The following is a 15,639-nucleotide window of genomic DNA, read 5'->3' on the forward strand; positions in this document are numbered from 1 at the left end:
TTGGTTGAACTTGCTGAGATTTGCCTTCTAGGTACAGACTCGCTTGAAAAATGTTGAAAAAAGTGCTGTAGTGTAATTTATCCAAAAATTAAGTTGTTTGGGCTCTGGGGTCATATTGACCCCAAATTGAAATTGTTATAACTTCGCAAAAAATTGAGATTTGTATAGATGAACTGTCTTGGAACGGTGGAAGTAATTAGGAATTTTACAAATGGGCTTGCATTATTCCTTTTTTTATCCCTTTCTTTATTTGGTAGGCACTCTGTGTTACTTAACCGCTACTGTGCCGAGATCTACTGTGGTATTTTGCTGGCAGATTCCTCACAGAATCTATTTTTAGATTTTTCATTATTCATTGTTGTTTGACGTTGCTGGTCCGTCTCACCGTTTGTCCATTGTGTCCATTTGTCTGTGTCATGTATCCAATGATCGTTGCATTGTTCGGTTGCCATTTATCCGGGTATGTTGGAGGAACGCCTCCGAGAAGAACAATTTGTCCGTCGTCATCAGGCAGTTGTAACGGTAAGGGCGCTCCCCAATACGCCACGGTATAGGCTGCGCATCCGGCGACTGACGAGGGTTTGGTGGAGGGGCTGGGAATCGAACCCATGACCTTTCGCTTATAAGGCCAACGTGTAGCCAACTACGCTACGGGACCCCCTAGCATTATTCCTATATGTGTTAAATATTGCTCTAGCTTTAGGATCTGTTGTAATATTACGTAACGCAGTAAGCGGTGGGGGCTTATTTAACTTTTGTTACGATTTGTTACGCAAAATATAGGGGGTGGGGGTCCTTCGAGATATTGTTACGCGTAACAAATCAATTGCTTAGAGAAAAAATATTCAAAAAAATAAAAACAAAAAATCATTTCATTTCATTCATTTATTTAGTCTACATCTAAACAGATAACACTGAATCAACAATTTGACGCCACAATACACGGTCCGGCTTTAGCTACCTTTTGGATACTGGGTTCACCGTAGAGTTGGGCGAGCTCGTGGTTCATTCTTCGCCGCCACAAACCGTCTTCTTGCATACCGCCAAAGATGGTCCTAAGCACCCGTCTCTCGAATACTCCAAGTACTTGCAAGTCCTCCTCGTGCATTGTCCATGTTTTATGTCCGTAGAGGACAACCACATGACATGACACATTTGGACCGCAGTTTCTTCTGGAGCCCGTAGTAGGCCCGACTTCCACAGATGATGCGCCTTCGTATTTCACGACTAACATTGTTATCAGCCGTTAGCAAGGATCCAAGATAGACGAATTCCTCGACCACCTCGAAGGTATCCCCGTCTATCGTAATACTGCTTTCCAGGCGGGCCCTGTCGCGCTCGGTTCCGCCCACAAGCATGTACTTTGTCTTTGACGCATTCCCCACCAGTCCAACTTTTGTTGTTTCACGTTTCAGGCGGGTGTACAGTTCTGCCACCTTTGCAAATGTTCGGCCGACAATGTTCATGTCATCCGCGAAACAAATAAATTGACTGGATCTGTTGAAAATCGTACCCCGGTTACACCCGGCTCTCCGCATGACACCTTCTAGCGCAATGTTGAACAACAGGCACGAAAGTCCATCACCTTGTCTTAGTCCAAGGCGCGATTCGAACGAACTGGAGTGTTCGCCAGAAATCTTCACACAGTTTTGCACACCATCCACCGTTGCTTTGATCAGTCTGGTATGCTTCCCAGGGAATAATTTTCCATAGCTCTACGCGGTCTATACTGTCGTATGCCGCCTTGAAATCAACGAACAGATGATGCGTTGGGAGCTGGTATTCACGGCATTTTTGAAGGATTTGCCGTACAGTAAAGATCTGGCCCGTTATCGAGCGGCCGTCAACGAAGCCGGCTTGATAACTTCCCACGAACTCATTCACTAATGGTGACAGACGATGGAAGATGATCTGGGATATCACTTTGTAGGCAATAAGGATGGTGACCGCTCGAAAGTTCTCACACTCCACCTTGTCGCCTTTCTTGTAGATGGGGCATATAACCCCTTCCTTCCCCTCCTCCGGTAGCTGTTCAGTTTCCCAGATTCTGACTATCAATTTGTGCAGACAAGTGGCTAGCTTTTCCGGGTCCATATTGATAAGCTCAGCTCCGATACCATCCTTTCCAGCTGATTTATTGGTCTTTAGCTGTTGGATGGGATCCTTAACTTCCCTCGAGGTGGGGACAGGATGGCATCCATCGTCCGCTGAACTGACGTAGTCATCTCCTCCGCTGCCCTGATGTTCACTGCCTGAACTCTCAGCGCCATTCAAATGTTCTTCGTAGTGCTGCTTCCACCTTTCGATCACCACACGTTCGTCCGTCAAGATGCTCCCATCCTTATCCCTGCACATTTTGGCTCGCGGCACGAAGCCTTTGCGGGATGCGTTGAGCTTCTGGTAGAACTTGCGTATTTCTTGAGAACGGCACAGCTGTTTTTATCTCCTCGCACTCCGCTTCTTCCAGGCGGCGTTTCTTCTCCTGAAAAAGGCGGGTCTGCTGATTCCGCTTCCGTCTATAACGTTCCACGTTCTGCCGGGTACCCTGCTGCAGCGCGACCGCCCGCGCTGCGTCCTTCTCCTCCAGAAACTGTCTGCACTCTTCGTCTAACCAATCGTTCCGTCGACTTCGACCCATATACCCGACGTTGTTCTCCGCTGCGTCGTTAATGGCTGCTTTGACTGTACTCCAGCAGTCCTCAAGAGGGGCCCCATCGAGCTCACCCTCTTCCGGCAACGCTGCCTCGAGATGCTGCGCGTATGTAGTGGCGACATCAGGTTGCTTCAGTCGCTCTAGGTCGTACCGAGGCGGTCGTCGGTACCGAGCATTGTTGATGACGGATAGTTTTGGGCGCAGTTTCACCATCACCAGATAGTGGTCAGAGTCGATGTAAGCGCCACGATATTTCCTAACGTCGATAATGTCGGAGAAGTGCCGTACGGTAAAATGGTGTACTTTTAGTATTTTTCGGGTTAAACAACCTATTTTTTAATTATTTGGTAGGCTCAGTCATTATCATACTTTACGAAGCCGATTTCAGTATTATATGCAAAAATCCAACAAACAACGTTCAATTTACATTGTTATTGTGAAAGTAGTAAACGAAAATAAACCTGATTAATCCACCTAGCAGTGTTAATGCCTTTCTAGTGCGTATGAAAAAATAGTATTTTTGCCATAACTTTTAGACCCATTGTGCGATCTGGCCAATTCTTATTAGAAAACAAAAGGATATGATTCCACGTGGAACGCAACTTGTTCCGAACAAATCGGTTAAGTCTAGATCAACATTTGAAAAGGGCGTAACAGCCAAAATTTATTCCTTCTGTGCCAAAAAAAATAAATGAGTTTTTTTGCGCACATACATACGCACACATACACACGCACAGACATATAACAGTTCGTTTTTGAAACAAACGTAAAGCCTTTACGTATACTTAGTATATGAGAAAGGCAAAAAGGTTTAATATATCAATTTCAAGTTAAATATAATACTATTATGCCGTTACACATATTTAATTTACTTTTTGTTCTACTGGTCTCCGAAAGGTCAATGGGGGGGGGGGGGGTAATAAAAAATAAATATTAAACTGAAAAAAATCAAAAAAACTCCTCGGATTTGTTAAAGAATGTTTAGAAAATCCTCAAAGTTATCCGAATTTTATTTTGTTGCCCCTTCAAAATATTATTTTTTGGCAAAAAAATCTGAGGTGGGGGGGGCTTGGGGCAAAATAGATTTTAAATATTTGTTTCGGCCAACCACGATATTCTCAGTGATGTCAGATGCTTTTCAATCTCATAAAGTTGACCATAATAAAGAAAACATAATACTCGTGTTCATCAATTAGGTAATTTTTTACCATCGATTATTTATTTCCAAGCTCAGTCGCAGACTGTGGTTACTGAAATCCCATTTAGGCAGCAGCCAGAAATATGAATACACTTGAAGGATATTCAGAAAGAAATTGTAGTACACGATTAAATTGAGCAGAAAATATGATATCTGTTGAACAAACATAATTTTGTTATTTGTTTACAATTAGCTTTTTCGTGGACGGTTGCAGCTGAAATAGCATTTAGATGAAAACTAGGAGTGTAAATATTAACTCAGAGGATGTTTCTGGAGGGGATTTGAAAACATACTTTCTTAGTGGATGAAGAAGATAACAAAATTGAGTAGAAAATTGGGTTTTCGTCAAAGAAACATAGTAAAGCTATTTGTTTACCATTTGCTTGGTCGCAAACGGTCGCAGCTGAAATAGCCTTTAGATGATAGATTAGAGTGTAAATATTTACTCACAGGATGTTTCTGGAGGGGATTTGAAGGGGAACCATACTTTCTTGGAGGATGAAGATAACAAAATTTAGAAGAAAATTTTTTTCCATCGAAAAAACTTAGAAAAGTTATTTGTTTCCAATTTGCTTGGTCGCAAACGGTCGCAGTTGAAATAGCCTTCAGACAGATTAGAGTGTAAATATTTACTCACAGGATGTTTCTGGAGGGGATTTGAAGGGGAACCATACTTTCTTGGAGGATGAAGATAACAAAATTTAGAAGAAAATTGTTTTTCCGTCAAAGAAACATAGAAAAGTTATTTGTTTACCATTTGCTTGATCGCAGATGGTCGCAGCTGAAATAGCCTTTAGATGATAGAGAATAGTAGGTATAAATCTGACTATCTGCCTGTGCATACAATTAGAGGGCGACTGGACGAATCAACGATGTGTACAGAGCTAGTCTTGTCCGTGTCTGTAGACTGCGAGACTTTAGCTGGCTAAGCAAACCGTTAGAAGTCCCACTTTTCATCTAGCGGCTAACGTCATTATCACATGTAACGAGTGTTCCGAGATATATGTGTGTTGCAGTGAAATGGCACTGGGTTTGAAGTATGGAAAGGAAATATCTAATTGATTTGAAAGTATCGAAGTAGGCTTTATATGAACGACAACGGAGAGCCACCAAAATATCAATCAAAGCAATCGTGGCAATTTGCCGTCAGTCAAATACATGTGGTGAACCATTGCAGACAGGAGTGATAGTTTTCCGGCAGACTCCCGTTTGCCTATGCCCACAATAAGCTCCACAATATGGATTCGTCGACAACCTCAAATCGCATTCCATCTAGGGTAAAAGACCCAATGGTGGAGGAACTAAGCACGTTCCACCACTATTTGTTGCTTTACATCAAGTCTATACTTCATTTCACTTACCTCAAGAGTGTAATAGATAGATCATTGAACATATTCCATCTGATAGTGTTGTAATTACAGCAGCATCCATTATTGCCACCTAAAATAGTGCCTAAATAGTTGCGGTATTTTTTAATTCATGTTCCTATAGTTGTGAATCCCATTGTTTTCAAACGGGACTCGCAACTATGGGGACCCTACCGCAACTATTGGTGCAAAGCCAAGAAAAAGATAAGGTATTTTAGTGATACTTTATCGGTTTTAAGGGAAATCCAAACCTGTTATCTTTTATTTCGTCTACTGACATGTCAACAAATTGATGGACTACATGGGTTGCTGCGTTTAATACGTAGATTTTGTAAAAATAACACTACCGCAACTATAGGAACACCCACGACTATCGGATCTTTTACCCTACTAAAGAATTTCTTGTGCATTTTCCAAATATTTTTCCGTAGATTTAAGAAGAGTTTGGCAACTCAACACAGAATACTTTCCTGGGGAAATCCAAGACAGTTTGATACCGAAATTCAGACTTTTACTTCAGTGAAATTCTTGAAATTTTTCTTGAGAAATTTTCCTATTATTGATTGCATTATGAAACAAAAAAATAGAAAATCTTTGTAGACAAACGTAGACTTTTATGACCCCCCTCCCCCCTTGAGAGACTACGTGATTTATGGACAGCCCCTTACTCACTTTTCATTACTCACTATTTACTAGTCGCAATCTAAGGATGTTTTCAACTATTCGGCAAAATGACCCGTTCGACCAAATAGTCCGACGCCATATATATTGAGTTGTCAGTGGGTCCAAGGCGCGCTGAATCCCTAGATGATAGTCACCAATCCTTGTCATTATTGCATTGCAGATAACCGTACGGCTCTTTAATATGCGTGCTTTTTCCTACTGAGAACTATAAACAAACATAGTATAGAGCAATTTCATTACCAACAATAGAAGTTCTATTGCTAATAATAGAAAATGTGGCTACGTTACTTCTATAATGAATAGCAATCATCAAGCAAGAGCATACAAATGTATACCAGTTGAGATTTGTTTTAGGGTAAATATTCATTATGTTTGTCTTTCATTTTGACGGGTAGTATTTTCGTATTTTCTCCTTATTTAAAATTATAAAATATAAGAGTTGTATTTTTTTTTAGGTAAATCTTAAATCGATTGACTGTAAGAAGCAACCTTATGATCTATCATTGTTTCATTTATTATTTATTTATTCAGACTAAGGCCGAAGTGGCCTGTGCGGTATATAAGAGTCTTCTCCATTCGGCTCGGTCCATGGCTACACGTCGCCAACCACGCAGTCTACGGAGGGTCCGCAAGTCATCTTCTACCTGATCGATCCACCTTGCCCGCTGTGCACATCGCCTTCTTGTGCCCGTCGGATCGTTGTCGAGAACCATTTTCACCGGGTTACTGTCCGACATTTTGGCTACGTGCTCGGCCCACCGCAGTCGTCCGATTTTCGCGGTGTGAACGATGGATGGTTCTTCCAACAGTTGATGCAACTCGTGGTTCATTCGCCTCCTCCACGTACCGTCCGCCGTACGTACACCCCACCATAGATGGTACGCAGCACTTTCCTTTCGAAAGCTCCGAGTGCGCGTTGGTCCTCCACGAGCATCGTCCAGGTCTCGTGTCCGTAGAGAACTACCGGTCTAATGAGCGTTTTGTAGATTGTCAGTTTGGTACGGCGGTGAACTCTATTCGATCTCCGATCAACAGTCTTGCGGAGTCCAAAGTATGTACGATTTCCAGCCACTATGCGTCTCCGAATTTCTCTGCTGGTATCATTTTCGGCAGTCACCACACCAGTGAGCCCAAGTACACAAATTCTTCTACCACCTCGATTTCGTCACCACCGATGCCAACTCGCGGTGGGTGGCTCACATTGTCTTCTCTTGAACCTCTTTCTATCATGTACTTCGTCTTCGACGTGTTGATGACTAGTCCGATCCGCTTGGCTTCCCTCTTCAGTCTGATGTAGGCTTCCTCCATCTTCTCAAAGTTACGTGCCATAATATCTATGTCGTCGGCAATGCCAAATAGTTGGACGGACGGAAATTGTACCACTCGTGTTAAACCCTGCTCTTCGTATTACCCCTTCCAAAGCGATGTTGAATAGCAGACACGAAAGACACCGCCATCTACGTCTGCCACATCGCCATTCAGGTGCTCTTCGTAGTGCTGCCGCCACCTTTGGATCAGCTCACGCTTGTTCGTAAGAAGGTTCCCGTTTATGTCCTTACACATATTAGGTTGTGGCACGTGGCCCTTACGTGAACGGTTCAACTTCTCATAGAACTTTCGTGTGTTATTAGCGCGGTACAGTTGCTCCGTCTCTTCACGGTCTCGATCTTTCTGCTGACGCTTTTTCCTCCGGAAAATCGAGTTTTGTCTGCTCCGCGCCTGTTTACATCGTGCCTCGTTCGCCCTCGTGCGGTGTTGCAGAAATCTCGCCCATGATGCATTCTTCTCTTCTACTAACTGCTCACATTCGCAGTCATACCAGTCGTTTCTCTGATCCGGGGGCACCGTGATAAGTGCAGCGGTTGCGGTATTTCCATTGGCGGATCGAATATCTCTCCAGCCAATCTTCAAGATACGCTGCACCTAGATGCTTTTCCGTTGGGAGTGCCACTTCCAGCTGCTGCGCGTATTCTTGGGCTAGTCCACCGTCTTGTAGCCGCCCAATGTTAAGCCGTGGCGTCCGACTTCGACGCGTGTTGTTCACCGTCGAGAGTTTTGAGCGCAGGCATACTGCAACGAGGTAGTGGTCGGATTCAATATTCGCACTGCGGTAAGTGCGGACGTTCGTGATGTCGGAGAAGAATTTACCGTCGATTAGAACGTGGTCGAATTGGTTTTCCGTTTCTTGGTTAAGTGATCTGGCCTTGTGGATATTTTTGCGGAGAAAGAAGGTGCTTCGGACTACCATTCCGCGGGAGGCTGCAAAGTTAATGCATCGTTGGCCGTTGTCGTTCGATACGGTGTGCAGACTATCCGGTCCGATGACCGGTCTATACATTTCCTCCCTTCCTACCTGCGCGTTTATGTCACCGATGACGATTTTGACGTCCCGCAGTGGGCATCCATCGTATGTCTGTTCCAGCTGTGCGTAGAACGCTTCTTTCTCGTCTTCGGGTCTCCCTTCGTGTGGGCAATGCACGTTGATGATGCTATAGTTGAAGAAACGGCCTTTAATCCTCAGCTTGCACATCCTTGCGTTGATTGGCTGCCACCCAATCACGTGTTGGCGCATCTTACCTAGCACTATGAAGCCGGTTCCCAGCTCGTTGGTGGTGCCACAGCTTTGGTAGAAGGTAGCCGCCCGATGCCCGCTTTTCCACACGTTCTGTCCTGTCCAGCAAATCTCCTGCAGCGCCACGACGTCGAAGTTGGGGGGATGTAATTCATCGTAGATCATCCTGTCGTTATCTGCGAAACCTAGCGACTTGCAGTTCCATGTTCCAAGCTTCCAATCGTGATCCTTTATTCGTCGCCTAGGTCTTTGCCGATTAAATCGAGTCGCTTTATCTCTTATATTGTTCGTAATTTTCGGTTTTCCAGGCGGCTTATTGGGCCGGAGGGCCGTCGTGTCAGGGCTGTTTAGCGTCTCACCTAACACCAGGACTTGGGCTTGTGCGTTTTGAGCGGCACACGGTCGCTTTGGCGGAGCCTACTTGCGGATACATGCAGCTTTTTATAGAGGTTTAACAGGGCCCACTGTCAACCAGATAACCGTACGGCTCTTTAATATGCGTGATTTTTTCTACTGAAAACTATAAATAAACAGAGAATGACGCCGACACATCAATAAGTTACTCTGGTGTGTGGTTGACAAATAGAGCAATTTCATTACCAACAATAGAAGTTGCATTGCTAATAAAAGAAAAAGTGGCTATGTTACTTCTATATTACTAATTTTGTGGTGATAGCTCATATATTTAGTGAATACCAATCATCAAGCAAGAACATACAAATGTCTACCAGTTGAGATTTGTTTCATGATAAATATTCATTATGTTTGTCTTTCATTTTGACGGATAGTATTTTCGTATTTTCTTCTAATTCAAAATTTTTAAATATAAGAGTTGTATTCTTTTTAGGTGAATCTTAAATCGATTGACTGTCAGAAGCAACCTTATGATCTATCATTGTTTCATACTGTGTGCGTAATAGTTCTATCGATCCGTGCCCTTGAAAAAATAAGAGTACAAAAAAACTCGTGGCTTTCCAGATGGTTGATTTGTGGCTTCGTTGTATACTCAACTTCTATGCTGATGGAAATGACCTGATTCCGAATATGATATGTATCTGTACCTTCATATATGCTCGTAAACAATAATTATCCAATTCTACGACCAAAGATTGGCAAACCGTGAACTGCGGAGCACATCAAAAACCGTTTAAACAAAATTGCAAGATGAAAAAGAAAAAAAGTGTGAACCGCCTTCCGTGTGCAATTATCCATTAATTGCTCCTATTCACAATTTGTTCTCCTTCGAATGTATTTCATTCTCACTTTCAGGTTGGTTTTTTTTCGCATTACATTTTTCTTACCCTCCTCAGAACACACGTCATAGGACCCAAATCAATTCATCCAGAGATTACGATGCCTTTCTTATGAAATATAAGTGAACATAAGATTGATAAAAATGTAACTGTCAGTGATTAAGGTCCTATCATTTTGCGGAATCAACACACATAATTTACATGCATTGATTTTTTTTCCTGAGAAAGAAAAAGTAGGAAATGGGACAGAAAAGCAGACTTGGACTTGGATCCACGATCTTTTTTGTATGAGGGAGAACCTCGCCCTGACGTATGTATTTTCATAGTTAATAAATCATCTGTCTTATAAAATTAAAGTTCAAAGAATTTGCCCGAAATATTGATTTGTTTCTGTCCAAAACAATTAATTGCACAGGAAAAGAACAGAGGTGAGAAAAATCCAATTTACTCTTTATTAAGAGGCGATAATGACCAATAATTGTAACTCATTGTTTCGATGCTTTCCAACCAAATCAGGGTTCCATTCTCCATCTCTGAAGAAATGAATGAAGCATCAATTTCGGAAGTTGCTAACATGCGTGTTTATTCTTGAAAAAACACAACAGTAGAAAACAAATAAAACTCTTCAAAATAAAAAATGCTGGCCTATGTAATGTCTTTTCATTATAAGTGTTTTTAACCCCAAGATGTTGTCGAATTTCTCATGAAAAGATCTTGCCATATCTTCTTCTTCTTCTTATTGGCATTACGTCCCCACACTGGGACAGAGCCGCCTCGCAGCTTAGTGTTCATTAAGCACTTCCACAGTTATTAACTGCGAGGTTTCTAAGCCAGGTTACCATTTTTGCATTCGTATATCATGAGGCTAACACGATGATACTTTTATGCCCAGGGAAGTCGAGACAATTTCCAATCCGAAAATTGCCTAGACCGGCACCGGGAATCGAACCCAGCCACCCTCAGCATGGTCTTGCTTTGTAGCCGCGCGTCTTACCACACGGCTAAGGAGGGCCCCATTGCCATATATTTCACATTATTTAATACCCCATGGTACCTACGATCGTTACTAATCACTAATAACTAACCGTCAAATAAAATGCAGCTAAATAATTGTTCACCTGTCTTAACCCTGGCACAATCGATTCGTTTTAATTGTACCGTTTAAATGCCACTCACGAATATCTAAATACCTACCTAAATAAACTCACGCTAACATCATCACCAACTGATCAACTAAACTACATGATGACTTTGGAAATCTGCAAAATAAAAAAAAAAAACATCTCCTCCCCATCGATCGATCCGGTGGCGCCCTCGTTTTCGTACCTCCTCGTACACGCTCATCGATTTCTTCTTCGTTTTTTTTTCATTCAGCGTCTGTAATGAAAAGCTGCTGCAAGGCTCTCACGCCCATCTACAACCGCCCATTCACAAACGCGATGCGATCGGCGAAAAGTTTTGATTGATTTTCCGCGTGCCACGGTTATAATTAAATTGGCCGACCGAACATCATAACACGGGCTGGAGTCGACATTTGATCGAATAATTTTTATTGTTAAAACTATTATTTTTAACTATTCGTCCGATTGCGGTCACACACAATCAATCAGCTCGCTTTGTTGGGCCTTAACGATCGATGACGACGACACGATGGATGACGGCGATGATTTAATCCGATCAATTCGAAGAAATATTCATAATAGTGGCGATGCTCCATACGATTCGTAGTTACGCGCTATGGCGTCCAAATTGGATCGTTTCGAGCAAATTACGCCAATCTACTCCAAATGGTCCCATTTCGGAGCGGGTGCGGTGGCCAGATCTAGCACTAGTGGCCACATTTGCAAACATATGTTTCGCGCTCGCGATCGTCGTTCATTGTCCGTTTGCCGGTTTCGGTATAGCTATTACCTTCGGGCAAGGTGGTTCACAGTTGGGCTGTAACACCGGCTGGGGGAGGCACGGAGCCGAAGGAATTCTACGCTTCATTCATTACGGTCATAGTGCCACCGCGTGTGTTCTTATCCTTCACCGCCTCACGCTCCAGCGAGCTGACGACTCCCCTTTGCTGGTGGTAACCGCAATCAATACCAAAACAAGCCGGCTGGTAGTGACAGTGAGTTGAGTGGATGATAGTAGACTGACGCGCAACTTGTTATGGTTAGTGCATTACATGCATACGTTCCAAGCGTTTTGTCGATCGCGATCGTGGTATTTAGTATGTGCATTATACTATACCAATATCCATTCCTGTTGTGATCGTAAGTTTTTAATAGTAGCAGGTCACGATACATTTATGCATAGCTGGTTGTGTTTGGAAGTCAGTATGCGTAGGCAGTTCCTCATTGTTAGAATAACCATCTGTTCGATTTGCATTGCAATTCTCGAACCATGAATAAAAATGGGATTTGTTTTGATTTGTCAAAACATTTAAATCGGAGTAGTCGAAAACATCACTTCGAATGAAAAGCAGATGCACAAATTTGTAGGTTGACTGGTTATCTACTCCTCAGCAACTGCAACAGTGTCTCCTTCGATTGTACACAACAAGCGAGTGCGGTGTCGACGTCCTCCTTCAAGTTCTCTGCTAAACATAGCTTTATTCCGGCATACATATCCAGCTCATTGTAATCTGCCATATTTTATCTGCCTGTCAATATTTGCATTTTTGTACACTTGCTATAGCACGTTATTCATGCGTTATTCATCACGCCACCAAGTATTGAGTGCAGTGGAAAAACGTTCTAAATCGCCGTGAGTGTAATTTTTGGCTATTTTGGTTTCAAAAGTTTGGCTATTATTCAAGATTTTTATTGAATTGCGAAGGCTGGCTATTATTTAAGATTTTTTTTAAAGAAATTTGCACTCAAAATACTGAAAAAATGAAAATCCTTATCTCCTGATACAATAACATTTTAATTTTAGGGTTTGCAGAAATCGCTCTCAATAGATAACGAACAACTATAAGAGAAAGGCAAAAATTGGACCGCAAGATTTTATTTGTGCATAAAAGAAGCAGTGCCTTCCGTGTGCGAGTCATTACAGTTTGTGACAGCAGCGAGTACTGACGTGCTTTATGACGTGCTTTATGATACACATTCAGCAATGATGTTGGTATCCATTTTTAATTAGGAAAATTTGCCGTATAACATGTAAATGTTTTGAAATAGTCCGCAAAAAATAATTTCCAGAGAATATTTTTAATAAACATTATTTTATACTTTGGTTCTAATTTTCTGAGAAGTTATATTATTAAACTGGACTCAGAGTTTGGAACCGAAACATTAATAGTAGTTTGTACAACTAGTTGCATAAAGATGATTTTTTCAGCACGAGTTGTACGTTTATCCAACGAGGCTTGCCTTGCATAGCTTAACAAGCCTTGAAGCGATAGATGAACTTTAGTTTGGAAAATTCAAACTATTTAATTTATTACGCTACGCTATTGGAACTAAGTATTTGAACACTTACCTAAGTCCTAAGCTAATTTAGTAAAATGTAGTCATGTACCATACTGGCTTTAGAAACCTCGCAGTTAATAACTATGGAAGTGCATAATGAACACTAAGCTGCGAGGCGGCTCTGTCCCAGTGTGGGGATGTAATCCCAATAAAAAGAAGAAGAAGTCATATACTACTACTCTAATGTTGGTTTTTCATTATAGCACCCAAATGAGTGCTAAAATGGATTTTTGCAATTCCTGATCATAATACCTGGTTTACAGTTGGCGTTTGAGTGATAAAACGGCCTACTTTTCCATACCAATGACATGGGTGCTTAAATGAACATTATGCAACTCAAATGGGTTGCATAAAATCCATTATAGCACTCATTTGGGTGCTTTAATGGAAAACCAGCATTAAAACAATAGTTACATGACCACATTCAGCTAAATTGGCTTGGGTGAGTGTTCAAATAGTGTATTATTTGTGTCTCGTAATAAATGAAATAATTTTATGGGCATGACATCCAATTTTCCAAAGGCAGGTTTATCTATCGCTTTATGGTCTGCCGAACACACAATGGGGCACGATAATATGGAATATGTTTGTTTTCTGCAGCAACATGATTTTTTGGTAAGATTGGTCATGTTAAGTAAATAAAATTGTACCATTGTGGTACAGATTTATCATATTTAAGCCCATTTTTCGTCATTGCAAAAAATAGCGTGTGCAACTCGTTGCAAAACTCGATTTTTTCAGCACTCGTAGTATTTATCCAACTCGGCAAGCCTCGTTGGATAAACGTACAACTCGTGCTGAAAAAATCATCTTTTTGCAACTAGTTGCACAAACTACTATTATGCAATTCATTTGAGTTGCATAATGGTCATTAAAGCACCTATTTCATTGGTATGGAAAAGTAGGCCGTTTTATCACTCAAAGACGAACTATGATCGGAAATTGCAAAAATAATTTCTAGAATCTGTAAATTCCTCACATTTGCTTGAGTTTATAAGGGTTTAATAGTTAGAAATAAAGCGATTCTAATATAAAAATGTTGGTTTTATTTCTAGAAGTTTTGAAAAAACAGATCGCTAATTATTCTACATAGCATGAATGTTGTCGTTTCCAATACATGCCATCAAACCTCATTAATTCAAAAGTTAAATGTAAATACGTTACGATTATTCAAGTTCTACGTCTATTCGCGGTTATGTTTAAAACATAACCCATTACCTTTTTTCAGTAATTTTTCAAGAGCACGAGCTGAGAGAACCGTAACGCACATGATGCTGAAACAATTTCTGGATCATTTGCTTGCTTATGCAGAACAATCGACTTAAATTTAAGCACTGTACGAGCATTATTGAGAAAGATTTGAGCATTTAGAAACGGGAGTAGAAAATCAGGTGGTAAATATAAAATTCATCACGGAATTCATTATATAATCACGGTGCCGTCAATCGACCACCTTCCTCTACCGCAGCGGTTCTCAACCTGGGGTACATGTACCCCTGGGGGTACCTCGGACAAAAATCCGTAATGGCGAACGTATAACAATTCCAATCAAAACTCATTTATAAAGTTTTGATACTTGTGCAGGGATTGAATCCTAAAGAGAATGAGCAAGTCTCTCACTTATCAACTCTGTATACATACATATACGATATGTAGCATCCTGTAACAGGTACGCGAAGCGTCTATTTTATTTTTCGTTATTATTATCTTGTTGTTAAATGTCTAGAATTTCTCTTATTGTCATAGTTCAATTAAATTAAGAAACTTTCAATAAAATTCCAATATTTACCGAGTTCTATAAATCGAGTCATTACTGTTATTTTCATACCAGCTAAGAAAACTTAAACACAAGAATTACACCTGAAATATAGGCAAACGGATGGACACGCTTTACCGCATTCGATTCGCGAGGTCAAGAAGCAAATCAATTAACGATTCCGAAGGTTGAAATTATTTCGGAACTGATAACTCAGTTCGGGTCTTATAGATATGGAAAAGATAGGGAAATGAGAGGACATGATCCAACAGAAACTTGCCAAAGCGAGATGCCTTTATTTCAAAGGATTATAATTAACGGCTACATCCCAATTGTTCGGCGATTTCGCGTTTCCGGATTATCTAATTTCTTAGCTTTCCTATCTGAGGACAAATGTTAACTCGTGCATTTGCCTGGAGACACGAGAAAGTGTTGGAAGTGTGGCTCTTCCTGTGATCGCGATATTCGAATTAGCTAAAACAAGCTTAAAAACCAATCCCGTATAAAGTGTGTAAAAGTTAAGAAGATAGAAAGCCGTGCGACGGCTTTCTATTCCCAGCTTGAAGCCAAGGATCGAACCGCCATCATCCAAGCCACAGCTCTCCATCGGGTCCTCTAGTGAGCAAATCTGCTGGCCAACCGTTTCTGAGGCCAGAACCCACGCCAACGTCATTCACGTGGGTTAATCGCGGTAA

Source organism: Armigeres subalbatus, unplaced genomic scaffold (genome assembly GCF_024139115.2).
Source record: "Armigeres subalbatus isolate Guangzhou_Male unplaced genomic scaffold, GZ_Asu_2 Contig1657, whole genome shotgun sequence".
Taxonomy (NCBI): Eukaryota; Metazoa; Arthropoda; class Insecta; order Diptera; family Culicidae; genus Armigeres; species Armigeres subalbatus.